At 56.6% G+C, this 23292-nt stretch overlaps 12 non-coding genes across 12 annotated transcripts; 6 read left to right on the top strand and 6 right to left on the bottom strand.

The window, feature by feature from the left end:
- Nucleotides 1-4245: 4245 nt before the first annotated feature.
- On the bottom strand, nt 4246-4316 carry Trnag-gcc (transfer RNA glycine (anticodon GCC)). Its single transcript has one exon. It is a non-coding gene; the product is annotated as a tRNA-Gly (tRNA).
- Nucleotides 4317-5180: 864 nt separating this feature from the next.
- Trnal-cag (transfer RNA leucine (anticodon CAG)) lies at nt 5181-5263 on the bottom strand. The gene has a single exon. It is a non-coding gene; the product is annotated as a tRNA-Leu (tRNA).
- Nucleotides 5264-5839: 576 nt separating this feature from the next.
- Nucleotides 5840-5911, top strand: Trnad-guc (transfer RNA aspartic acid (anticodon GUC)). Its single transcript has one exon. It is a non-coding gene; the product is annotated as a tRNA-Asp (tRNA).
- A 466-nt stretch (nt 5912-6377) lies between these two features.
- On the top strand, nt 6378-6449 carry Trnag-ucc (transfer RNA glycine (anticodon UCC)). The gene has a single exon. It is a non-coding gene; the product is annotated as a tRNA-Gly (tRNA).
- Nucleotides 6450-6880: 431 nt separating this feature from the next.
- Nucleotides 6881-6952, top strand: Trnae-cuc (transfer RNA glutamic acid (anticodon CUC)). The gene has a single exon. It is a non-coding gene; the product is annotated as a tRNA-Glu (tRNA).
- Nucleotides 6953-13159: 6207 nt separating this feature from the next.
- Nucleotides 13160-13230, bottom strand: Trnag-gcc (transfer RNA glycine (anticodon GCC)). Its single transcript has one exon. It is a non-coding gene; the product is annotated as a tRNA-Gly (tRNA).
- Nucleotides 13231-14110: 880 nt separating this feature from the next.
- Trnal-cag (transfer RNA leucine (anticodon CAG)) lies at nt 14111-14193 on the bottom strand. Its single transcript has one exon. It is a non-coding gene; the product is annotated as a tRNA-Leu (tRNA).
- A 576-nt stretch (nt 14194-14769) lies between these two features.
- Trnad-guc (transfer RNA aspartic acid (anticodon GUC)) lies at nt 14770-14841 on the top strand. The gene has a single exon. It is a non-coding gene; the product is annotated as a tRNA-Asp (tRNA).
- A 466-nt stretch (nt 14842-15307) lies between these two features.
- Nucleotides 15308-15379, top strand: Trnag-ucc (transfer RNA glycine (anticodon UCC)). Its single transcript has one exon. It is a non-coding gene; the product is annotated as a tRNA-Gly (tRNA).
- A 431-nt stretch (nt 15380-15810) lies between these two features.
- Trnae-cuc (transfer RNA glutamic acid (anticodon CUC)) lies at nt 15811-15882 on the top strand. The gene has a single exon. It is a non-coding gene; the product is annotated as a tRNA-Glu (tRNA).
- Nucleotides 15883-22169: 6287 nt separating this feature from the next.
- Nucleotides 22170-22240, bottom strand: Trnag-gcc (transfer RNA glycine (anticodon GCC)). The gene has a single exon. It is a non-coding gene; the product is annotated as a tRNA-Gly (tRNA).
- An 880-nt stretch (nt 22241-23120) lies between these two features.
- Nucleotides 23121-23203, bottom strand: Trnal-cag (transfer RNA leucine (anticodon CAG)). The gene has a single exon. It is a non-coding gene; the product is annotated as a tRNA-Leu (tRNA).
- Between the last annotated feature and the right edge of the window lie 89 nt (nt 23204-23292).

Below are 23292 nucleotides of genomic sequence, written 5' to 3'. Positions count from 1 at the left end.
ACAGGGCTGGGGGCTTTGGGATGCGGGGAACCTGTTTTAGCCTCCTCGGCAGAGGAAAAAGAAGAGATCCAACAAGTTTTGTGTGACGATGAATAAGTATGATGTTCTGGGGCTGGCAGTTGGAGGGAGGTTCAGTTCAGTTCGTTGAGGCGGGACATCTGTGCTGTCTGCAAAGCATATCCACATTCCTCTTGGAGCTGTGAAGAAAGCAGGAGCAGCAAGCCAGCCTGGAGGGAAAAGCCCACCACGGACAACTTCTGCATGGCTTCCTGCTTCTGGGCTCCTACTGGGGCTTCCCTCTGGGAGGGACTTAGGTGGCAGCCTTAAGGCGAGATCAACTCTTCTCTGTCCAAGTTGCTTTTAGCCACAGCGTCTGATCACAAGCTTACAAAGTCTAGCTCGGACTGAAATCGGTACCAGGAGTGGGGCATTACTGGGACAGACCTGATGAGCTACCTCTTTGGGGATCGTGGAGGGACTTTGACCTCTGGGCTGGAAAGGCTCCAAGTTGGAGGTCCCGAGCTCTCTGTGCTCTCCTGAGGGAGCTTGGAAGGGAGTCTTGAGAGCCATGCAGATGACCAGACTGAGGTGGTGCTCATGAGGTTGTTTTCATTTTCATCCCATCCCACACCCACTCAGAGGGCAGCTTGGGAGTCCCTGATAGACTCTGCTGGGGCCATTCGGTGTTCTGAGTTAAGAATCTGTGTTCCAGGTCAGCCCGGGCTGGAGAATCATCTGTGACTAATGAGCAGGAGACTGGATCCACCAAGGTGAGACCTCGCCTCAGCGTGGACAATCATTGATGTTGTTCAACTGGAGCTGAGAAAGTAGCCATGATTAACGAGACAGCAGCATGACCCGGGTGAAACCCTCTGGGAGTATTTCCTGAAGGTCAACATACAGATGCTGTGTTGCATAGGTGCCTAGACTGCATCTCACGCTAGTCAGGCATTTGAGAATGTGCAGGAGCCAGCCAGGCTGGGATGGATGGAACGCATGAAGGGAGGGATCACTGGGAGCAGGTGAGGAGCTGGGATGCTCGGCAGGACTGGAGTCCAGGAAGGGGAAGCTGATAGAGGACATTAGTGAAGGTGCAGGACCAGTTGGACTGGGAGCCCCAGTGACACAGAAAGGTGTAGTGACCATTTTGGAATCATGGATCTAAAACAACAACAACAAGAACCAAAAAATAAAAATAAAACAAACAAACCCAAAACAACAACAACAACAACAAAAAACAAAAACCCACCAGAGAGATCCCTTTCATGCCAGGTGTGGGGCTAAGGGGCTGCTGTCCATGATGTGCTCTTGCACCGGCAGGATTTGGCAGCTGCTGAAATATTGGGCGACTGTTAGGGCCCAAAGAGGCAGGGTGTGTTGTTGTTTGTTTGTTTCTGGAATCAAGGTTTATGAAATATTTTTGCACAATGGATTTGTCCAAGGAGGAGGGGGATGAGGATGAGGAGGAGGAGGAGGAAGAGGAGGAGGAGGAGGAGGAGGAGGAGGAAAAAGTGGAGGAAGGGGAGCAGCAATCCCAGCAGCAGGAGGAGGAAGAGGAGAGGGAGGAGGAGGAAGAGGAGAAGGGGGAGGAGGAGGAGAAGGAGGAGGAGGAGAAAGTGGAGGAAGGGGAGTAGCAGCAGCGGCAGGAGGAGGAGCAGAAAAAGGAGGAGGCGGAGGAGGAGGAAGAGGGGGAGAAGGAAGAGGAGGAGGAGGAAAATGAGGAAGCGGAGGAGGAGGAGTAGGTGGAGGAGGAGGAGCAGCAGGAAAACAAAGAGGAGGGAGAGGAGGTGGAGGAAGAGGGGGAGAAGGAAGAGGAGGAGGAAGAAGTGGAGGAGGCGGAGGAGGAGGAAGAGGAGGAAGAGCTGGAGGCAGAGGAGGAAGAGGACGAGGAGGAGGAGGACAATAGTGTCAGTCGTAGCAGAAGCAGTAGAAGTAGCAGTAACAACATGGAAATCCTGACAACCAATATTGAACTCTCCCAGAGAAATTGGCTCCCTCAATCAGCGGGAAGTAGTGTAAGTAGAACGTTGCCCTCCTGGCCAGGGTCTCATTCTGGGAACCTGTCCTTATCTCTTTAACCCCTTTTCTCTCTTCTCTAGTATGAGGGTGTTGAAAGGGTGGAAGAAAAACAGGGCAGAAGAAAGAAGAAGCCACAAAACAGGAGGGGGGCCGTGTCCCTGGGAGCAGCCCAGTCTTGGCTCCCCCCGTGTCAGGGGCAGAGGCACTAAAGAGAGCACAGCCTAGGCTGTGTCACCTTTGGAGGTGAGAGTCTTGGAGACATCCCTACCGAGGGACAACCGCTAAGGAGAGAAGCAGCCTGGCTTGGAGCCCACGGAGCCAAAGGATCCACAGCAGACAGACACACTGCCTATGCTCCAAGGGACCCTTGGAGCCTTTTGCAGCTCACAACAGAGCAAGCGAAAACAAGACGTGAGACTATGGGATTTGAGAATTAGACGTCGGTTTTGATTTGCTTTTAGTTTTGTGCCTGTACCCTGATTCTTCTTTGCTCCCCTCGTGTTTATCTCGAAAGGAAAAAAAAATGTTATTCAAGGAGCCAACAGTCTACACAGTTAAACTACTAGGGGTTTGAGGAGGCATTGGGGCTTTGACCTCGATAAGAGTCTCTGGGTGTTTTAAGGAGACGATCTTGAAGGTTTGAATGGTTATAGACTGTTGGACAAAGGTCGCGCATATTCATATGGTGAGGATCGCATTCAGATGAGCTCCTGGGGCAGAGCAGGAAAGAAAAGGTTCTGGCACAATGAGGGAACCGTTTGTGTGCCAGGTTGGAAGGGGCTCAACTGTGCTGGTCTGTTCTGGTCAAGTTGGCATAAACCAGCGCACATCTGGGAAGAGGGACTTTGAATCGGGGAGATTCCCTCCTCAGGTGCTGGGTATAGCCAAGTGTGGGGGATATGGTTGTCTGGATCCCCAAGTGACCAGCAGGAGAGTGGGGGTGGGGATGGGCTGGGATGGCTGAATGGTGCCAATCGCCAGGCAGGTGGTCCTGGGGTGGATAAGAGAATGAAGAGGCTGAACTCATGCACAGCTTCTGCATAAGTTCCTGCCTCTGGGTCCACCAACCACGAAGCCCTCAGATCCTTTACACCACACCACCCATACCAACACACCCCCTCCCGCCTCCAGTCCTCCCCACTTCTCCCAGGGTGGTACTCATGAGCTATAAGAAGAAATAAGCCATTCTCGCCCCAATTTACCTTCGGTCACAGAGGTTGATCACAACAAGAGCCAGCACAATTAAGTTTTGGTCCTGGTCTTTACTCAAAAATGGGTATAGGACCCTGGAGATGGGTCAAGCAGCCTGTTCCACCAAGCCCATCATCATCATCACCATTCCCACTGGCGGTGGCGGCGGCGGCGGCGGCGGCAGCAGCAGCAGCAGCAGCAGCAGGAGCTGCAGCAGCAGCAGCAGCAGCAGGAGCTGCAGCAGCAGCAGCAGCAGCAGCAGCAGCAGCAGCAGCAGCAGCAGCAGCAGCAGCAGCAGCATAACAACCATGGGTACACATCAGTATTGGTCACTGAGGGACCGTTCAGTGAGGGAGGGCTTAGCATGGAGGAACATGGAATCAACTGTGTGCCCTTGTGCCTCTGGAGTCCGTGTTATGCGTGCGTGCGCAGGCGAGTGTGTGTTTGTCCCTCTTTCTTTCGTTTCTCTCTGTGTGTGCTCTTTGTGTGTGCCTCTCTTCCTCTATGTCTCTCTCTTACTCTTCTCTCTGAATGAGGGAATCTAAGGGCATGGGCGCGCATGGGAGGGAGTATTCTGTGTCTGTCTTCCCTTCTTCCATATCTGTGTGTGTGTGTGTGTGTGTGTGAGAGAGAGAGAGAGAGAGAGAGAGAGAGAGAGAGAGAGAGAGAGAGAGAGAGAAAAGAGAGAGAGAACAGTTTCTCTGGGAAGAGACAGTCTCTCTCTCTCTCTCCCTCTCTGTGTTTCTGTGCACACGCACGGAGGCGCTTAGGCGCTTAGGCGCGGAGTGCATCGACTGAGCAGAGAGGGAGGAGTGTATGGGATGGCAAAGTGAGAGATGTGCACAGGTGAGTGTGTAGGTTGGAGGGCGCGGACAGTGGTGCTGTGGCACACTGAAGACACAGATAGGAGAAGTGAAGCGGTGTTTGGCAGCACTGTAGAGTTGACACACTGGAGTGTCCTGTGATTGATTGTCCCTGTGCGGCCCAGGGTGGGCGAAGGGAAGGTGCGCGTGAGGACCAAAAGGGACTGGACTCTGCATGGGCCGGGAATCGAACCCGGGCCTCCCGTGTGGCAGGCGAGAATTCTACCACTGAACCACCCATGCCCTGAACACACTTACTACCTGATGCTCTCACAGCCTGCCCTTGCTGCCACTCCAGGAACCCTAGCTCCGAATGCTGGCTGCCCGCCTGGATGGATGGATGGATGGATGGATGGATGGATGGATGGATGGAAGGATGGATGGATGGATGGATGGATCGATGCATGGATCGATGCATGGATCGATAGATCGATGGATAGATAGATGGATGGACCTTTGTTTGCGTGGATGCACGCAGGGACGGACAGACGGACGGACGGTCGGTCGGACGGTTCCATTGTTGTATATCTGGTTGTTCGGAAGGACTCATGGATGGAATGATGCATGGGTGGAAAGATGGATGGATCAGCGGTCAGGAGAGGCCAATTGGGTCAGACAGAGGGGACGAGGAGTGTCCAGGCCTCTAGCTGAGGTCGTGGGGTGTGTACCTCGCCTCGCCTGGAAGCCACTGACTGGCACGTATCTGGCGCGCTCCTACGCGCGCTCCTGGCGCGTGTCTGGTGTGTGCACACTCGTGGGAAGCGAGCGAGAGAGGAGAGCTTGTTGTAGTGCGGGCACAGGGTCCTTCGAGGAGGCCAGGGCTTCGGTGTGCTGGATTGAAACTCGGGGCCCCCAGAGGTTTGCTGTGGACAGAAGGCGCTGGCACCCGGCTGGCTGGTCACCCGGGTGCTCAGGTCCTATCTCCTACTCACTCGACCTTCTCCCACCCGACGCAACACGACCACCCCCCGCCCCCGCTCCCCAACGGCAGAGGTTGGTTGGTGTTGAGGGGAGGGCTCTCCTGCAGATGCAGGTCTGTGAGGGAAGGCTTCGGAGTCGGGTCTTTCGCGGTGGGATGGAGTGCGGTGGAGTGTCAAAAGGCAAGCTTGTCAGGAGTGGGATTCGAACCCACGCCTCCAGGGGAGACTGCGACCTGAACGCAGCGCCTTAGACCGCTCGGCCATCCTGACAGCAGGTCTGGGGCGTAGACCGCTCGCCTCGCAGGCGACCGGCGACTGGCGCCCAGGCGCGCGCAAGCGGGCTTCAGCGGACGGCGCGCCGGGGCAGGCGCCCGTCTGGCCTCGTCTGGCCGCGTCTGGGTGCTCGAGCTGCGGGCCTCGCCCGCCGAACTTTACCTTGCCAGAAGAGCACCGACGACGGGACGCTGCTAGGCGCCAGAGTACCTCCAGGTCCCGGGCCGGATCCCCGGCCTGCAGGCCCCCTGTCTGTCCCCACAGCACGCAGGGCGGCCCGGGTGTGTGGCACCAGCCTCTCGTCCTGACACGGCGAGTGTTGCCCGCAACCACTCGCACTCGGCACCGGTGGCTTAGAGGCCGGGTCTCCAGCCCGGCGGGGACAGGGGTCCGGCGACACGGTGGTCTGGCGGGGCTGCGGGTCGGGGTCCTGGTGTTGACGCCGGGTTTCGGGGTCTTTTGGGTTGCGGTGCAGTGCAGAGCAAGAGGTGGTCGTTGGGGGAGACGGACGCCTGTGGTTCTTCCCTGGCGTGGTAGACGGGCACGGAGTGCGTGTGTTTGTGGCTGTCGTCGTCCTCGTTAGTATAGTGGTGAGTATCCCCGCCTGTCACGCGGGAGACCGGGGTTCGATTCCCCGACGGGGAGACATGATGTCCTTTTTGGACACCTAGGTGGCCCGCGGGCGCTAGCCCTTCCACCCACGCCCCACGCGCAGACCCAGACCCACGTCAGCCCGCCGAGCCCCATAATCTCCAGCAAAGCCTCTCCGGAGCCCTCAAACCCCTTTTCTGCCGACTGCACCGGCGCCCAGGCCGCTCAGGGTGGCGGCCTGCCGGGAGCGGTCCCTGGCGCACTGGCCTGGGCTAGCGCGCCGTCTTGCAGCAGCCAGGAGACGGGAGCGCCCCATTGGAAAGGCGTGAACATGTGAGAGGCGCGCGTGGGAGGCCGAGGAAGAGCGCGGAGAGGAGGAGCCGTGGGTGTGTTCGTGGTTGGGGCGTCCCCCGTGCGTGCGTGCGGTGCGCAGGCAAGTAAGAGGTAGGCGGCGTCGAGGGCGCTGGGCGCCGTGTGGTGGCAGTCGGCGGCGACGTGGGGGTGTGGGTCCGGCTGTGCGGCGTTGGTGGTATAGTGGTGAGCATAGCTGCCTTCCAAGCAGTTGACCCGGGTTCGATTCCCGGCCAACGCAGCGTGCCCAACTTTTGCCAAGGTCCTCACCCAGGACGCGCCCACCCGGGCCCTGCCTGGCTCCGCCGAGCTGGGGCCCAGGCTCTACTGTAGGCAGGGAAGATCGGAAAGCGCCAGACCTTTTCAGGTAGTGGGCACCGGGAGGAGAAGCGGCAGGGGCAAGTTTCTAGTCCCCGAAGTCGCACCGTGATGGCTGTGGAAGCGGCAGAGGCCAGGGGGCAAGTGGCAGCCCAGCGCCAGGGCCAGGGCCAGGGCCAAGAGAGAATCGAGAACGCCAGCCTCCTAAGGCCTTAGCATGCATCAGGCGGCCGGGTATGAGGAGACGGGCAGGCGGGCAGGCCGGCAGGCAGGCAGCATGTCTGCCCTGGTGGCCGAGAGGGTGTGTGTCTGTCTGTTTCCAGGAGTTGATAGCCGTGAGCATGGGACCCACGCTCCCTGGTGGTCTAGTGGTTAGGATTCGGCGCTCTCACCGCCGCGGCCCGGGTTCGATTCCCGGTCAGGGAAGCCTCTCTTCTTAGTCCCTCCACTTCCCACCTCACCACCCTGACCCCTTTTGAGTGACCCTTTTGTTTGTACATGAGCTACACAGACCAAGACCACAACTCCACATCTCCCCTCCATATTTCTCTCTCTCTCTCTCTCTCTCTCTCTCTCTCTCTCTCTCTCTCTCTCTCTCTCCACCCCCTTTCCCTTTTCCTCTTTCTTTCCAGAAACCCATCACCCAGTACCACAGAACCGTCTTCTGCCTAAGAGTCTCCCTGGCTGCACCATGCCTACCTTAACATCCCGGACCAGCCTCTCTGACACCACACGCCAACTTTGCACTTCCCCAGCTCAGACTCCTTGCTTGCCCTGGAGCCCAGACCTCTCACCTGCCACCATCACAAGCCGAGCTTTCTCACACACCGCCCGGATCACAAACACTCGTCCACCGAGGGAATCTCAACACCACTCCATCTCCTGATCGCCTGCTCTTACCTCTCCAACAAACCCTCTGGCTAGCCCGCTCCTCCTGTCGCACCTACCTCGAATGCATAACCTGTATCACCTGATTGACACGCCTAGCGTGCATCGCGTGCATGACAGGGTGGTCCCAGTGAGCTTTCCGAAATAGTCACAAAGGAGCGTCCAGTTCAAACATCGGTAGCGAATTCTTTCATTTCACACACACACACACACACGCACACACACACACACACACGCACGCACGCACATTAGACTTATTTATATATGATGTATGTATAGATACAAACATGTATAAATATGTGTGATAGTATATACTGAAGAACACACATACACACATTTTTTTTTTGTTTGTTTTATGTTCTTGTAAAATCTTTAGGAGGTAGAAAATCTATAGGTGAATGGAATACGGTGCTGGTGCTGGGCTTGGCGGTGGTGGTGGCACCGAGAGGGGGATGTTTGCAGGATCGGAAGGGGTTCCTGTGGGCAGGTTTTATTGAGAACCAGATGCTCCCGGCAGAGCCAGAAGCACCTGGCTTGGTTCTCGCACCCAGCTTCCCAGGGACCGACAGTGGGCGTCGCGAGCCAGGATTTCCCAGAAAGCCCCCAAGGGCCGTTTAAGTCGAGCAGAGGCCGTGGCGGGCGGTCGTAATGCCACCGTTTCTCAGGACCCTTGTGTCGCCTGCTGCAGTGGCGGATGTGAATCAGTAAAGTAACGTTGGCACACCGGTAATCACTCCCTGCCCGGATCCCTCCGCCTTGACCCTGCCAGGCAGCGCGGAAACAGTGTCGGATTCTGAGCGCTGAGCTGGGGACTGAGCTCCACCTCAATGGCTAGCAGCCTTGTGAGAGTGCCAGCAGATCCTGGGGGCAGCCCAGACAATGCTTATCCGGACCGGACTCCAGCCCACTTCTGCCACCTGAAGGGCTCCGGTTCGTGGGCACCGGGAGGCACCAGAGTCTAAGGGCATCCGGGAAGGGACTGTTCGGCCGGTCCCCGGGCAGCCGCCGGGCGAGAGGAGGAGGCTGCGCCAAACAGACAGCAGGCAAGCCTTCGCCAGCAGGTGTCCCAACAGGGGCGTGGGGACGGGGTGAGGGTGGGTGTGGGAGTGGGGAGCTTGCGGATCGCAAAGATCCGCATGTGCCTCTGTTCTGCTTGGGCTTCGTCCAGAGGAGGATCACACTAGCATGCGCCTGCTGGCAAAGTCTGCGCGGTAGGGTCCGGACCAGTCAGCGATGGCTGGCTGCGGAGCAGCCCACTGAAGGTAGCGATGGTGTGGGTGTTGGGGTTGGGGTGTTGAAGTCAGGACCTGACACTCCCGCGCAGGTGTTCTGGCGTCCTGGAATTCCGGTGCACTCGTGATACCTAGAGTAAAACAAAAAAACAACAACGAAATCGTTGTTTTTCACTGTCTCTAGGGTAGGCATCGGTTGTTTTCAGCAAGTTCTTTGACGCTGAAGACATCCTTGTAGAAGACGGAGATGCTCTCCTCTCAACTATGTGGTTGTTTGGCCGAGGGGGCTTTGCAGCTTTGGCGCTACTTCTGGGGTCACAAGACGGTCCTGGAGCACCCAGAACCTTTGACATTCTCAAGTAGGTACTGCCAACAGTACACAGTTAGGAGGAAAGTTGCAGGGACCTGATGTTTTCCTTCATGAAATATGTACACAGGGCTGGGGGCTTTGGGATGCGGGGAACCTGTTTTAGCCTCCTCGGCAGAGGAAAAAGAAGAGATCCAACAAGTTTTGTGTGACGATGAATAAGTATGATGTTCTGGGGCTGGCAGTTGGAGGGAGGTTCAGTTCAGTTCGTTGAGGCGGGACATCTGTGCTGTCTGCAAAGCATATCCACATTCCTCTTGGAGCTGTGAAGAAAGCAGGAGCAGCAAGCCAGCCTGGAGTGAAAAGCCCACCACGGACAACTTCTGCATGGCTTCCTGCTTCTGGGCTCCTACTGGGGCTTCCCTCTGGGAGGGACTTAGGTGGCAGCCTTAAGGCGAGATCAACTCTTCTCTGTCCAAGTTGCTTTTAGCCACAGCGTCTGATCACAAGCTTACAAAGTCTAGCTCGGACTGAAATCGGTACCAGGAGTGGGGCATTACTGGGACAGACCTGATGAGCTACCTCTTTGGGGATCGTGGAGGGACTTTGACCTCTGGGCTGGAAAGGCTCCAAGTTGGAGGTCCCGAGCTCTCTGTGCTCTCCTGAGGGAGCTTGGAAGGGAGTCTTGAGAGCCATGCAGATGACCAGACTGAGGTGGTGCTCATGAGGTTGTTTTCATTTTCATCCCATCCCACACCCACTCAGAGGGCAGCTTGGGAGTCCCTGATAGACTCTGCTGGGGCCATTCGGTGTTCTGAGTTAAGAATCTGTGTTCCAGGTCAGCCCGGGCTGGAGAATCATCTGTGACTAATGAGCAGGAGACTGGATCCACCAAGGTGAGACCTCGCCTCAGCGTGGACAATCATTGATGTTGTTCAACTGGAGCTGAGAAAGTAGCCATGATTAACGAGACAGCAGCATGACCCGGGTGAAACCCTCTGGGAGTATTTCCTGAAGGTCAACATACAGATGCTGTGTTGCATAGGTGCCTAGACTGCATCTCACGCTAGTCAGGCATTTGAGAATGTGCAGGAGCCAGCCAGGCTGGGATGGATGGAACGCATGAAGGGAGGGATCACTGGGAGCAGGTGAGGAGCTGGGATGCTCGGCAGGACTGGAGTCCAGGAAGGGGAAGCTGATAGAGGACATTAGTGAAGGTGCAGGACCAGTTGGACTGGGAGCCCCAGTGACACAGAAAGGTGTAGTGACCATTTTGGAATTATGGATCTAAAACAACAACAACAAGAACCAAAAAAAAAAAATAAAACAAACAAACCCAAAACAACAACAACAACAACAACAACAAAAAACAAAAACCCACCAGAGAGATCCCTTTCATGCCAGGTGTGGGGCTAAGGGGCTGCTGTCCATGATGTGCTCTTGCACCGGCAGGATTTTGGCAGCTGCTGAAATATTGGGCGACTGCTAGGGCCCAAAGAGGCAGGGTGTGTTGTTGTTTGTTTGTTTCTGGAATCAAGGTTTATGAAATATTTTTGCACAATGGATTTGTCCAAGGAGGAGGGGGATGAGGATGAGGATGAGGTGGGGGAGGAGGAGGAGGAGGAGAAGGAGGAGGAGGAGGAAGAGGAGAAAGTGGAGGAAGGGGAGCAGCAGCAGCAGCAGCAGGAGGAGGAGAAAAAGGAGGAGGAGGAGGACCAGCAGTAAAAGCAAGAGAGGGAGAGGAGGAGGAGAAAGAGGGGGAGAAGGAAGAGGAGGAGGAAAATGAGGAAGCGGAGGAGGAGTAGGTGGAGGAGGAGGAGCAGCAGGAAAACAAAGAGGAGGGAGAGGAGGTGGAGGAAGAGGGGGAGAAGGAAGAGGAGGAGGAGGAAGTGGACGAGGCGGAGGAGGAGGAAGAGGAGGAAGAGCTGGAGGCAGAGGAGGAGGAGGACAATAGTGTCAGTCGTAGCAGAAGCAGTAGAAGTAGCAGTAACAACATGGAAATCCTGACAACCAATATAGAACTCTCCCAGAGAAATTGGCTCCCTCAATCAGCGGGAAGTAGTGTAAGTAGAACGTTGCCCTCCTGGCCAGGGTCTCATTCTGGGAACCTGTCCTTATCTCTTTAACCCCTTTTCTCTCTTCTCTAGTATGAGGGTGTTGAAAGGGTGGAAGAAAAACAGGGCAGAAGAAAGAAGAAGCCACAAAACAGGAGGGGGGCCGTGTCCCTGGGAGCAGCCCAGGCTTGGCTCCCCCCGTGTCAGGGGCAGAGGCCCTAAAGAGAGCACAGCCTAGGCTGTGTCACCTTTGGAGGTGAGAGTCTTGGAGACGTCCCTACCGAGGGACAACCGCTAAGGAGAGAAGCAGCCTGGCTTGGAGCCCACGGAGCCAAAGGATCCACAGCAGACAGACACACTGCCTATGCTCCAAGGGACCCTTGGAGCCTTTTGCAGCTCACAACAGAGCAAGCGAAAACAAGACGTGAGACTATGGGATTTGAGAATTAGACGTCGGTTTTGATTTGCTTTTAGTTTTGTGCCTGTACCCTGATTCTTCTTTGCTCCCCTCGTGTTTATCTCGAAAGGAAAAAAAAATGTTATTCAAGGAGCCAACAGTCTACACAGTTAAACTACTAGGGGTTTGAGGAGGCATTGGGGCTTTGACCTCGATAAGAGTCTCTGGGTGTTTTAAGGAGACGATCTTGAAGGTTTGAATGGTTATAGACTGTTGGACAAAGGTCGCGCATATTCATATGGTGAGGATCGCATTCAGATGAGCTCCTGGGGCAGAGCAGGAAAGAAAAGGTTCTGGCTCAATGAGGGAACCGTTTGTGTGCCAGGTTGGAAGGGGCTCAACTGTGCTGGTCTGTTCTGGTCAAGTTGGCATAAACCAGCGCACATCTGGGAAGAGGGACTTTGAATCGGGGAGATTCCCTCCTCAGGTGCTGGGTATAGCCAAGTGTGGGGGATATGGTTGTCTGGATCCCCAAGTGACCAGCAGGAGAGTGGGGGTGGGGATGGGCTGGGATGGCTGAATGGTGCCAATCGCCAGGCAGGTGGTCCTGGGGTGGATAAGAGAATGAAGAGGCTGAACTCATGCACAGCTTCTGCATAAGTTCCTGCCTCTGGGTCCACCAACCACGAAGCCCTCAGATCCTTTACACCACACCACCCATACCAACAAACCCCCTCCCGCCTCCAGTCCTCCCCACTTCTCCCAGGGTGCTACTCATGAGCTATAAGAAGAAATAAGCCATTCTCGCCCCAATTTACCTTCGGTCACAGAGGTTGATCACAACAAGAGCCAGCACAATTAAGTTTTGGTCCTGGTCTTTACTCAAAAATGGGTATAGGACCCTGGAGATGGGTCAAGCAGCCTGTTCCACCAAGCCCATCATCATCATCACCATTCCCACTGGCGGTGGCGGCGGCGGCGGCAGCAGCAGCAGCAGCAGCAGCAGCAGCAGCAGCAGCATAACAACCATGGGTACACATCAGTATTGGTCACTGAGGGACCGTTCAGTGAGGGAGGGCTTAGCATGGAGGAACATGGAATCAACTGTGTGGCCTTGTGCCTCTGGAGTCCGTGTTATGCGTGCGTGCGCAGGCGAGTGTGTGTTTGTCCCTCTTTCTTTCGTTTCTCTCTGTGTGTGCTCTTTGTGTGTGCCTCTCTTCCTCTATGTCTCTCTCTTACTCTTCTCTCTGAATGAGGGAATCTAAGGGCATGGGCGCGCATGGGAGGGAGTATTCTGTGTCTGTCTTCCCTTCTTCCATATCTGTGTGTGTGTGTGTGTTTGTGTGTGTGTGTGGGTGAGAGAGAGAGAGAGAGAGAGAGAGAGAGAGAGAGAGAGAGAGAAGAGAGAGAGAACAGTTTCTCTGGGAAGAGACAGTCTCTCTCTCTCTCTCCCTCTCTGTGTTTCTGTGCACACGCACGGAGGCGCTTAGGCGCTTAGGCGCGGAGTGCATCGACTGAGCAGAGAGGGAGGAGTGTATGGGATGGCAAAGTGAGAGATGTGCACAGGTGAGTGTGTAGGTTGGAGGGCGCGGACAGTGGTGCTGTGGCACACTGAAGACACAGATAGGAGAAGTGAAGCGGTGTTTGGCAGCACTGTAGAGTTGACACACTGGAGTGTCCTGTGATTGATTGTCCCTGTGCGGCCCAGGGTGGGCGAAGGGAAGGTGCGCGTGAGGACCAAAAGGGACTGGACTCTGCATGGGCCGGGAATCGAACCCGGGCCTCCCGCGTGGCAGGCGAGAATTCTACCACTGAACCACCCATGCCCTGAACACACTTACTACCTGATGCTCTCACAGCCTGCCCTTGCTGCCACTCCAGGAACCCTAGCTCCGAATGCTGGCTGCCCGCCTGGATGGATGGATGGATGGATGGATGGATGGATGGATGGATGGATGGAAGGATGGATGGATGGATGGATGGATCGATGCATGGATCGATGCATGGATCGATAGATCGATGGATAGATAGATGGATGGACCTTTGTTTGCGTGGATGCACGCAGGGACGGACAGACGGACGGACGGTCGGTCGGACGGTTCCATTGTTGTATATCTGGTTGTTCGGAAGGACTCATGGATGGAATGATGCATGGGTGGAAAGATGGATGGATCAGCGGTCAGGAGAGGCCAATTGGGTCAGACAGAGGGGACGAGGAGTGTCCAGGCCTCTAGCTGAGGTCGTGGGGTGTGTACCTCGCCTCGCCTGGAAGCCACTGACTGGCACGTATCTGGCGCGCTCCTACGCGCGCTCCTGGCGCGTGTCTGGTGTGTGCACACTCGTGGGAAGCGAGCGAGCGAGCGAGCGAGCGAGGAGAGCTTGTTGTAGTGCGGGCACATGGTCCTTCGAGGAGGCCAGGGCTTCGGTGTGCTGGATTGAAACTCGGGGCCCCCAGAGGTTTGCTGTGGACAGAAGGCGCTGGCACCCGGCTGGCTGGTCACCCGGGTGCTCAGGTCCTATCTCCTACTCACTCGACCTTCTCCCACCCGACGCAACACGACCACCCCCCGCCCCCGCTCCCCAACGGCAGAGGTTGGTTGGTGTTGAGGGGAGGGCTCTCCTGCAGATGCAGGTCTGTGAGGGAAGGCTTCGGAGTCGGGTCTTTCGCGGTGGGATGGAGTGCGGTGGAGTGTCAAAAGGCAAGCTTGTCAGGAGTGGGATTCGAACCCACGCCTCCAGGGGAGACTGCGACCTGAACGCAGCGCCTTAGACCGCTCGGCCATCCTGACAGCAGGTCTGGGGCGTAGACCGCTCGCCTCGCAGGCGACCGGCGACCGGCGCCCAGGCGCGCGCAAGCGGGCTTCAGCGGACGGCGCGCCGGGGCAGGCGCCCGTCTGGCCTCGTCTGGCCGCGTCTGGGTGCTCGAGCTGCGGGCCTCGCCCGCCGAACTTTACCTTGCCAGAAGAGCACCGACGACGGGACGCTGCTAGGCGCCAGAGTACCTCCAGGTCCCGGGCCGGATCCCCGGCCTGCAGGCCCCCTGTCTGTCCCCACAGCACGCAGGGCGGCCCGGGTGTGTGGCACCAGCCTCTCGTCCTGACACGGCGAGTGTTGCCCGCAACCACTCGCACTCGGCACCGGTGGCTTAGAGGCCGGGTCTCCAGCCCGGCGGGGACAGGGGTCCGGCGACACGGTGGTCTGGCGGGGCTGCGGGTCGGGGTCCTGGTGTTGACGCCGGGTTTCGGGGTCTTTTGGGTTGCGGTGCAGTGCAGAGCAAGAGGTGGTCGTTGGGGGAGACGGACGCCTGTGGTTCTTCCCTGGCGTGGTAGACGGGCACGGAGTGCGTGTGTTTGTGGCTGTCGTCGTCCTCGTTAGTATAGTGGTGAGTATCCCCGCCTGTCACGCGGGAGACCGGGGTTCGATTCCCCGACGGGGAGACATGATGTCCTTTTTGGACACCTAGGTGGCCCGCGGGCGCTAGCCCTTCCACCCACGCCCCACGCGCAGACCCAGACCCACGTCAGCCCGCCGAGCCCCATAATCTCCAGCAAAGCCTCTCCGGAGCCCTCAAACCCCTTTTCTGCCGACTGCACCGGCGCCCAGGCCGCTCAGGGTGGCGGCCTGCCGGGAGCGGTCCCTGGCGCACTGGCCTGGGCTAGCGCGCCGTCTTGCAGCAGCCAGGAGACGGGAGCGCCCCATTGGAAAGGCGTGAACATGTGAGAGGCGCGCGTGGGAGGCCGAGGAAGAGCGCGGAGAGGAGGAGCCGTGGGTGTGTTCGTGGTTGGGGCGTCCCCCGTGCGTGCGTGCGGTGCGCAGGCAAGTAAGAGGTAGGCGGCGTCGAGGGCGCTGGGCGCCGTGTGGTGGCAGTCGGCGGCGACGTGGGGGTGTGGGTCCGGCTGTGCGGCGTTGGTGGTATAGTGGTGAGCATAGCTGCCTTCCAAGCAGTTGACCCGGGTTCGATTCCCGGCCAACGCAGCGTGCCCAACTTTTGCCAAGGTCCTCACCCAGGACGCGCCCACCCGGGCCCTGCCTGGCTCCGCCGAGCTGGGGCCCAGGCTCTACTGTAGGCAGGGAAGATCGGAAAGCGCCAGACCTTTTCAGGTAGTGGGCACCGGGAGGAGAAGCGGCAGGGGCAAGTTTCTAGTCCCCGAAGTCGCACCGTGATGGCTGTGGAAGCGGCAGAGGCCAGGGGGCAAGTGGCAGCCCAGCGCCAGGGCCAGGGCCAGGGCCAAGAGAGAATCGAGAACGCCAGCCTCCTAAGGCCTTAGCATGCATCAGGCGGCCGGGTATGAGGAGACGGGCAGGCGGGCAGGCCGGCAGGCAGGCAGCATGTCTGCCCTGGTGGCCGAGAGGGTGTGTGTCTGTCTGTTTCCAGGAGTTGATAGCCGTGAGCATGGGACCCACGCTCCCTGGTGGTCTAGTGGTTAGGATTCGGCGCTCTCACCGCCGCGGCCCGGGTTCGATTCCCGGTCAGGGAAGCCTCTCTTCTTAGTCCCTCCACTTCCCACCTCACCACCCTGACCCCTTTTGAGTGACCCTTTTGTTTGTACATGAGCTACACAGACCAAGACCACAACTCCACATCTCCCCTCCATATTTCTCTCTCTCTCTCTCTCTCTCTCTCTCTCTCTCTCTCTCTCTCTCTCTCTCTCCACCCCCTTTCCCTTTTCCTCTTTCTTTCCAGAAACCCATCACCCAGTACCACAGAACCGTCTTCTGCCTAAGAGTCTCCCTGGCTGCACCATGCCTACCTTAACATCCCGGACCAGCCTCTCTGACACCACACGCCAACTTTGCACTTCCCCAGCTCAGACTCCTTGCTTGCCCTGGAGCCCAGACCTCTCACCTGCCACCATCACAAGCCGAGCTTTCTCACACACCGCCCGGATCACAAACACTCGTCCACCGAGGGAATCTCAACACCACTCCATCTCCTGATCGCCTGCTCTTACCTCTCCAACAAACCCTCTGGCTAGCCCGCTCCTCCTGTCGCACCTACCTCGAATGCATAACCTGTATCACCTGATTGACACGCCTAGCGTGCATCGCGTGCATGACAGGGTGGTCCCAGTGAGCTTTCCGAAATAGTCACAAAGGAGCGTCCAGTTCAAACATCGGTAGCGAATTCTTTCATTTCACACACACACACACACACGCACACACACACACACACACGCACGCACGCACATTAGACTTATTTATATATGATGTATGTATAGATACAAACATGTATAAATATGTGTGATAGTATATACTGAAGAACACACATACACACATTTTTTTTTTGTTTGTTTTATGTTCTTGTAAAATCTTTAGGAGGTAGAAAATCTATAGGTGAATGGAATACGGTGCTGGTGCTGGGCTTGGCGGTGGTGGTGGCACCGAGAGGGGGATGTTTGCAGGATCGGAAGGGGTTCCTGTGGGCAGGTTTTATTGAGAACCAGATGCTCCCGGCAGAGCCAGAAGCACCTGGCTTGGTTCTCGCACCCAGCTTCCCAGGGACCGACAGTGGGCGTCGCGAGCCAGGATTTCCCAGAAAGCCCCCAAGGGCCGTTTAAGTCGAGCAGAGGCCGTGGCGGGCGGTCGTAATGCCACCGTTTCTCAGGACCCTTGTGTCGCCTGCTGCAGTGGCGGATGTGAATCAGTAAAGTAACGTTGGCACACCGGTAATCACTCCCTGCCCGGATCCCTCCGCCTTGACCCTGCCAGGCAGCGCGGAAACAGTGTCGGATTCTGAGCGCTGAGCTGGGGACTGAGCTCCACCTCAATGGCTAGCAGCCTTGTGAGAGTGCCAGCAGATCCTGGGGGCAGCCCAGACAATGCTTATCCGGACCGGACTCCAGCCCACTTCTGCCACCTGAAGGGCTCCGGTTCGTGGGCACCGGGAGGCACCAGAGTCTAAGGGCATCCGGGAAGGGACTGTTCGGCCGGTCCCCGGGCAGCCGCCGGGCGAGAGGAGGAGGCTGCGCCAAACAGACAGCAGGCAAGCCTTCGCCAGCAGGTGTCCCAACAGGGGCGTGGGGACGGGGTGAGGGTGGGTGTGGGAGTGGGGAGCTTGCGGATCGCAAAGATCCGCATGTGCCTCTGTTCTGCTTGGGCTTCGTCCAGAGGAGGATCACACTAGCATGCGCCTGCTGGCAAAGTCTGCGCGGTAGGGTCCGGACCAGTCAGCGATGGCTGGCTGCGGAGCAGCCCACTGAAGGTAGCGATGGTGTGGGTGTTGGGGTTGGGGTGTTGAAGTCAGGACCTGACACTCCCGCGCAGGTGTTCTGGCGTCCTGGAATTCCGGTGCACTCGTGATACCTAGAGTAAAACAAAAAAACAACAACGAAATCGTTGTTTTTCACTGTCTCTAGGGTAGGCATCGGTTGTTTTCAGCAAGTTCTTTGACGCTGAAGACATCCTTGTAGAAGACGGAGATGCTCTCCTCTCAACTATGTGGTTGTTTGGCCGAGGGGGCTTTGCAGCTTTGGCGCTACTTCTGGGGTCACAAGACGGTCCTGGAGCACCCAGAACCTTTGGCATTCTCAAGTAGGTACTGCCAACAGTACACAGTTAGGAGGAAAGTTGCAGGGACCTGATGTTTTCCTTCATGAAATATGTACACAGGGCTGGGGGCTTTGGGATGCGGGGAACCTGTTTTAGCCTCCTCGGCAGAGGAAAAAGAAGAGATCCAACAAGTTTTGTGTGACGATGAATAAGTATGATGTTCTGGGGCTGGCAGTTGGAGGGAGGTTCAGTTCAGTTCGTTGAGGCGGGACATCTGTGCTGTCTGCAAAGCATATCCACATTCCTCTTGGAGCTGTGAAGAAAGCAGGAGCAGCAAGCCAGCCTGGAGGGAAAAGCCCACCACGGACAACTTCTGCATGGCTTCCTGCTTCTGGGCTCCTACTGGGGCTTCCCTCTGGGAGGGACTTAGGTGGCAGCCTTAAGGCGAGATCAACTCTTCTCTGTCCAAGTTGCTTTTAGCCACAGCGTCTGATCACAAGCTTACAAAGTCTAGCTCGGACTGAAATCGGTACCAGGAGTGGGGCATTACTGGGACAGACCTGATGAGCTACCTCTTTGGGGATCGTGGAGGGACTTTGACCTCTGGGCTGGAAAGGCTCCAAGTTGGAGGTCCCGAGCTCTCTGTGCTCTCCTGAGGGAGCTTGGAAGGGAGTCTTGAGAGCCATGCAGATGACCAGACTGAGGTGGTGCTCATGAGGTTGTTTTCATTTTCATCCCATCCCACACCCACTCAGAGGGCAGCTTGGGAGTCCCTGATAGACTCTGCTGGGGCCATTCGGTGTTCTGAGTTAAGAATCTGTGTTCCAGGTCAGCCCGGGCTGGAGAATCATCTGTGACTAATGAGCAGGAGACTGGATCCACCAAGGTGAGACCTCGCCTCAGCGTGGACAATCATTGATGTTGTTCAACTGGAGCTGAGAAAGTAGCCATGATTAACGAGACAGCAGCATGACCCGGGTGAAACCCTCTGGGAGTATTTCCTGAAGGTCAACATACAGATGCTGTGTTGCATAGGTGCCTAGACTGCATCTCACGCTAGTCAGGCATTTGAGAATGTGCAGGAGCCAGCCAGGCTGGGATGGATGGAACGCATGAAGGGAGGGATCACTGGGAGCAGGTGAGGAGCTGGGATGCTCGGCAGGACTGGAGTCCAGGAAGGGGAAGCTGATAGAGGACATTAGTGAAGGTGCAGGACCAGTTGGACTGGGAGCCCCAGTGACACAGAAAGGTGTAGTGACCATTTTGGAATCATGGATCTAAAACAACAACAACAAGAACCAAAAAATAAAAATAAAACAAACAAACCCAAAACAACAACAACAACAACAAAAAACAAAAACCCACCAGAGAGATCCCTTTCATGCCAGGTGTGGGGCTAAGGGGCTGCTGTCCATGATGTGCTCTTGCACCGGCAGGATTTGGCAGCTGCTGAAATATTGGGCGACTGTTAGGGCCCAAAGAGGCAGGGTGTGTTGTTGTTTGTTTGTTTCTGGAATCAAGGTTTATGAAATATTTTTGCACAATGGATTTGTCCAAGGAGGAGGGGGATGAGGATGAGGAGGAGGAGGAGGAAGAGGAGGAGGAGGAGGAGGAGGAGGAGGAGGAAAAAGTGGAGGAAGGGGAGCAGCAATCCCAGCAGCAGGAGGAGGAAGAGGAGAGGGAGGAGGAGGAAGAGGAGAAGGGGGAGGAGGAGGAGAAGGAGGAGGAGGAGAAAGTGGAGGAAGGGGAGTAGCAGCAGCGGCAGGAGGAGGAGCAGAAAAAGGAGGAGGCGGAGGAGGAGGAAGAGGGGGAGAAGGAAGAGGAGGAGGAGGAAAATGAGGAAGAGGAGGAGGAGGAGTAGGTGGAGGAGGAGGAGCAGCAGGAAAACAAAGAGGAGGGAGAGGAGGTGGAGGAAGAGGGGGAGAAGGAAGAGGAGGAGGAAGAAGTGGAGGAGGCGGAGGAGGAGGAAGAGGAGGAAGAGCTGGAGGCAGAGGAGGAAGAGGACGAGGAGGAGGAGGACAATAGTGTCAGTCGTAGCAGAAGCAGTAGAAGTAGCAGTAACAACATGGAAATCCTGACAACCAATATTGAACTCTCCCAGAGAAATTGGCTCCCTCAATCAGCGGGAAGTAGTGTAAGTAGAACGTTGCCCTCCTGGCCAGGGTCTCATTCTGGGAACCTGTCCTTATCTCTTTAACCCCTTTTCTCTCTTCTCTAGTATGAGGGTGTTGAAAGGGTGGAAGAAAAACAGGGCAGAAGAAAGAAGAAGCCACAAAACAGGAGGGGGGCCGTGTCCCTGGGAGCAGCCCAGGCTTGGCTCCCCCCGTGTCAGGGGCAGAGGCCCTAAAGAGAGCACAGCCTAGGCTGTGTCACCTTTGGAGGTGAGAGTCTTGGAGACGTCCCTACCGAGGGACAACCGCTAAGGAGAGAAGCAGCCTGGCTTGGAGCCCACGGAGCCAAAGGATCCACAGCAGACAGACACACTGCCTATGCTCCAAGGGACCCTTGGAGCCTTTTGCAGCTCACAACAGAGCAAGCGAAAACAAGACGTGAGACTATGGGATTTGAGAATTAGACGTCGGTTTTGATTTGCTTTTAGTTTTGTGCCTGTACCCTGATTCTTCTTTGCTCCCCTCGTGTTTATCTCGAAAGGAAAAAAAAATGTTATTCAAGGAGCCAACAGTCTACACAGTTAAACTACTAGGGGTTTGAGGAGGCATTGGGGCTTTGACCTCGATAAGAGTCTCTGGGTGTTTTAAGGAGACGATCTTGAAGGTTTGAATGGTTATAGACTGTTGGACAAAGGTCGCGCATATTCATATGGTGAGGATCGCATTCAGATGAGCTCCTGGGGCAGAGCAGGAAAGAAAAGGTTCTGGCTCAATGAGGGAACCGTTTGTGTGCCAGGTTGGAAGGGGCTCAACTGTGCTGGTCTGTTCTGGTCAAGTTGGCATAAACCAGCGCACATCTGGGAAGAGGGACTTTGAATCGGGGAGATTCCCTCCTCAGGTGCTGGGTATAGCCAAGTGTGGGGGATATGGTTGTCTGGATCCCCAAGTGACCAGCAGGAGAGTGGGGGTGGGGATGGGCTGGGATGGCTGAATGGTGCCAATCGCCAGGCAGGTGGTCCTGGGGTGGATAAGAGAATGAAGAGGCTGAACTCATGCACAGCTTCTGCATAAGTTCCTGCCTCTGGTCCACCAACCACGAAGCCCTCAGATCCTTTACACCACACCACCCATACCAACAAACCCCCTCCCGCCTCCAGTCCTCCCCACTTCTCCCAGGGTGCTACTCATGAGCTATAAGAAGAAATAAGCCATTCTCGCCCCAATTTACCTTCGGTCACAGAGGTTGATCACAACAAGAGCCAGCACAATTAAGTTTTGGTCCTGGTCTTTACTCAAAAATGGGTATAGGACCCTGGAGATGGGTCAAGCAGCCTGTTCCACCAAGCCCATCATCATCATCACCATTCCCACTGGCGGTGGCGGCGGCGGCGGCAGCAGCAGCAGCAGCAGCAGCAGCAGCAGCAGCAGCATAACAACCATGGGTACACATCAGTATTGGTCACTGAGGGACCGTTCAGTGAGGGAGGGCTTAGCATGGAGGAACATGGAATCAACTGTGTGCCCTTGTGCCTCTGGAGTCCGTGTTATGCGTGCGTGCGCAGGCGAGTGTGTGTTTGTCCCTCTTTCTTTCGTTTCTCTCTGTGTGTGCTCTTTGTGTGTGCCTCTCTTCCTCTATGTCTCTCTCTTACTCTTCTCTCTGAATGAGGGAATCTAAGGGCATGGGCGCGCATGGGAGGGAGTATTCTGTGTCTGTCTTCCCTTCTTCCATATCTGTGTGTGTGTGTGTGTGTGTGTGAGAGAGAGAGAGAGAGAGAGAGAGAGAGAGAGAGAGAGAGAGAGAGAGAGAGAAAAGAGAGAGAGAACAGTTTCTCTGGGAAGAGACAGTCTCTCTCTCTCTCTCCCTCTCTGTGTTTCTGTGCACACGCACGGAGGCGCTTAGGCGCTTAGGCGCGGAGTGCATCGACTGAGCAGAGAGGGAGGAGTGTATGGGATGGCAAAGTGAGAGATGTGCACAGGTGAGTGTGTAGGTTGGAGGGCGCGGACAGTGGTGCTGTGGCACACTGAAGACACAGATAGGAGAAGTGAAGCGGTGTTTGGCAGCACTGTAGAGTTGACACACTGGAGTGTCCTGTGATTGATTGTCCCTGTGCGGCCCAGGGTGGGCGAAGGGAAGGTGCGCGTGAGGACCAAAAGGGACTGGACTCTGCATGGGCCGGGAATCGAACCCGGGCCTCCCGCGTGGCAGGCGAGAATTCTACCACTGAACCACCCATGCCCTGAACACACTTACTACCTGATGCTCTCACAGCCTGCCCTTGCTGCCACTCCAGGAACCCTAGCTCCGAATGCTGGCTGCCCGCCTGGATGGATGGATGGATGGATGGATGGATGGATGGATGGATGGATGGAAGGATGGATGGATGGATGGATGGATCGATGCATGGATCGATGCATGGATCGATAGATCGATGGATAGATAGATGGATGGACCTTTGTTTGCGTGGATGCACGCAGGGACGGACAGACGGACGGACGGTCGGTCGGACGGTTCCATTGTTGTATATCTGGTTGTTCGGAAGGACTCATGGATGGAATGATGCATGGGTGGAAAGATGGATGGATCAGCGGTCAGGAGAGGCCAATTGGGTCAGACAGAGGGGACGAGGAGTGTCCAGGCCTCTAGCTGAGGTCGTGGGGTGTGTACCTCGCCTCGCCTGGAAGCCACTGACTGGCACGTATCTGGCGCGCTCCTACGCGCGCTCCTGGCGCGTGTCTGGTGTGTGCACACTCGTGGGAAGCGAGCGAGCGAGCGAGCGAGCGAGGAGAGCTTGTTGTAGTGCGGGCACATGGTCCTTCGAGGAGGCCAGGGCTTCGGTGTGCTGGATTGAAACTCGGGGCCCCCAGAGGTTTGCTGTGGACAGAAGGCGCTGGCACCCGGCTGGCTGGTCACCCGGGTGCTCAGGTCCTATCTCCTACTCACTCGACCTTCTCCCACCCGACGCAACACGACCACCCCCCGCCCCCGCTCCCCAACGGCAGAGGTTGGTTGGTGTTGAGGGGAGGGCTCTCCTGCAGATGCAGGTCTGTGAGGGAAGGCTTCGGAGTCGGGTCTTTCGCGGTGGGATGGAGTGCGGTGGAGTGTCAAAAGGCAAGCTTGTCAGGAGTGGGATTCGAACCCACGCCTCCAGGGGAGACTGCGACCTGAACGCAGCGCCTTAGACCGCTCGGCCATCCTGACAGCAGGTCTGGGGCGTAGACCGCTCGCCTCGCAGGCGACCGGCGACCGGCGCCCAGGCGCGCGCAAGCGGGCTTCAGCGGACGGCGCGC

This window comes from Rattus norvegicus, chromosome 13 (assembly GCF_036323735.1).
Source record: "Rattus norvegicus strain BN/NHsdMcwi chromosome 13, GRCr8, whole genome shotgun sequence".
Taxonomy (NCBI): Eukaryota; Metazoa; Chordata; class Mammalia; order Rodentia; family Muridae; genus Rattus; species Rattus norvegicus.
The sequence above is the reverse complement of the archived record's forward strand: the minus strand, read 5'-3'. Positions and strand labels throughout refer to the sequence as shown.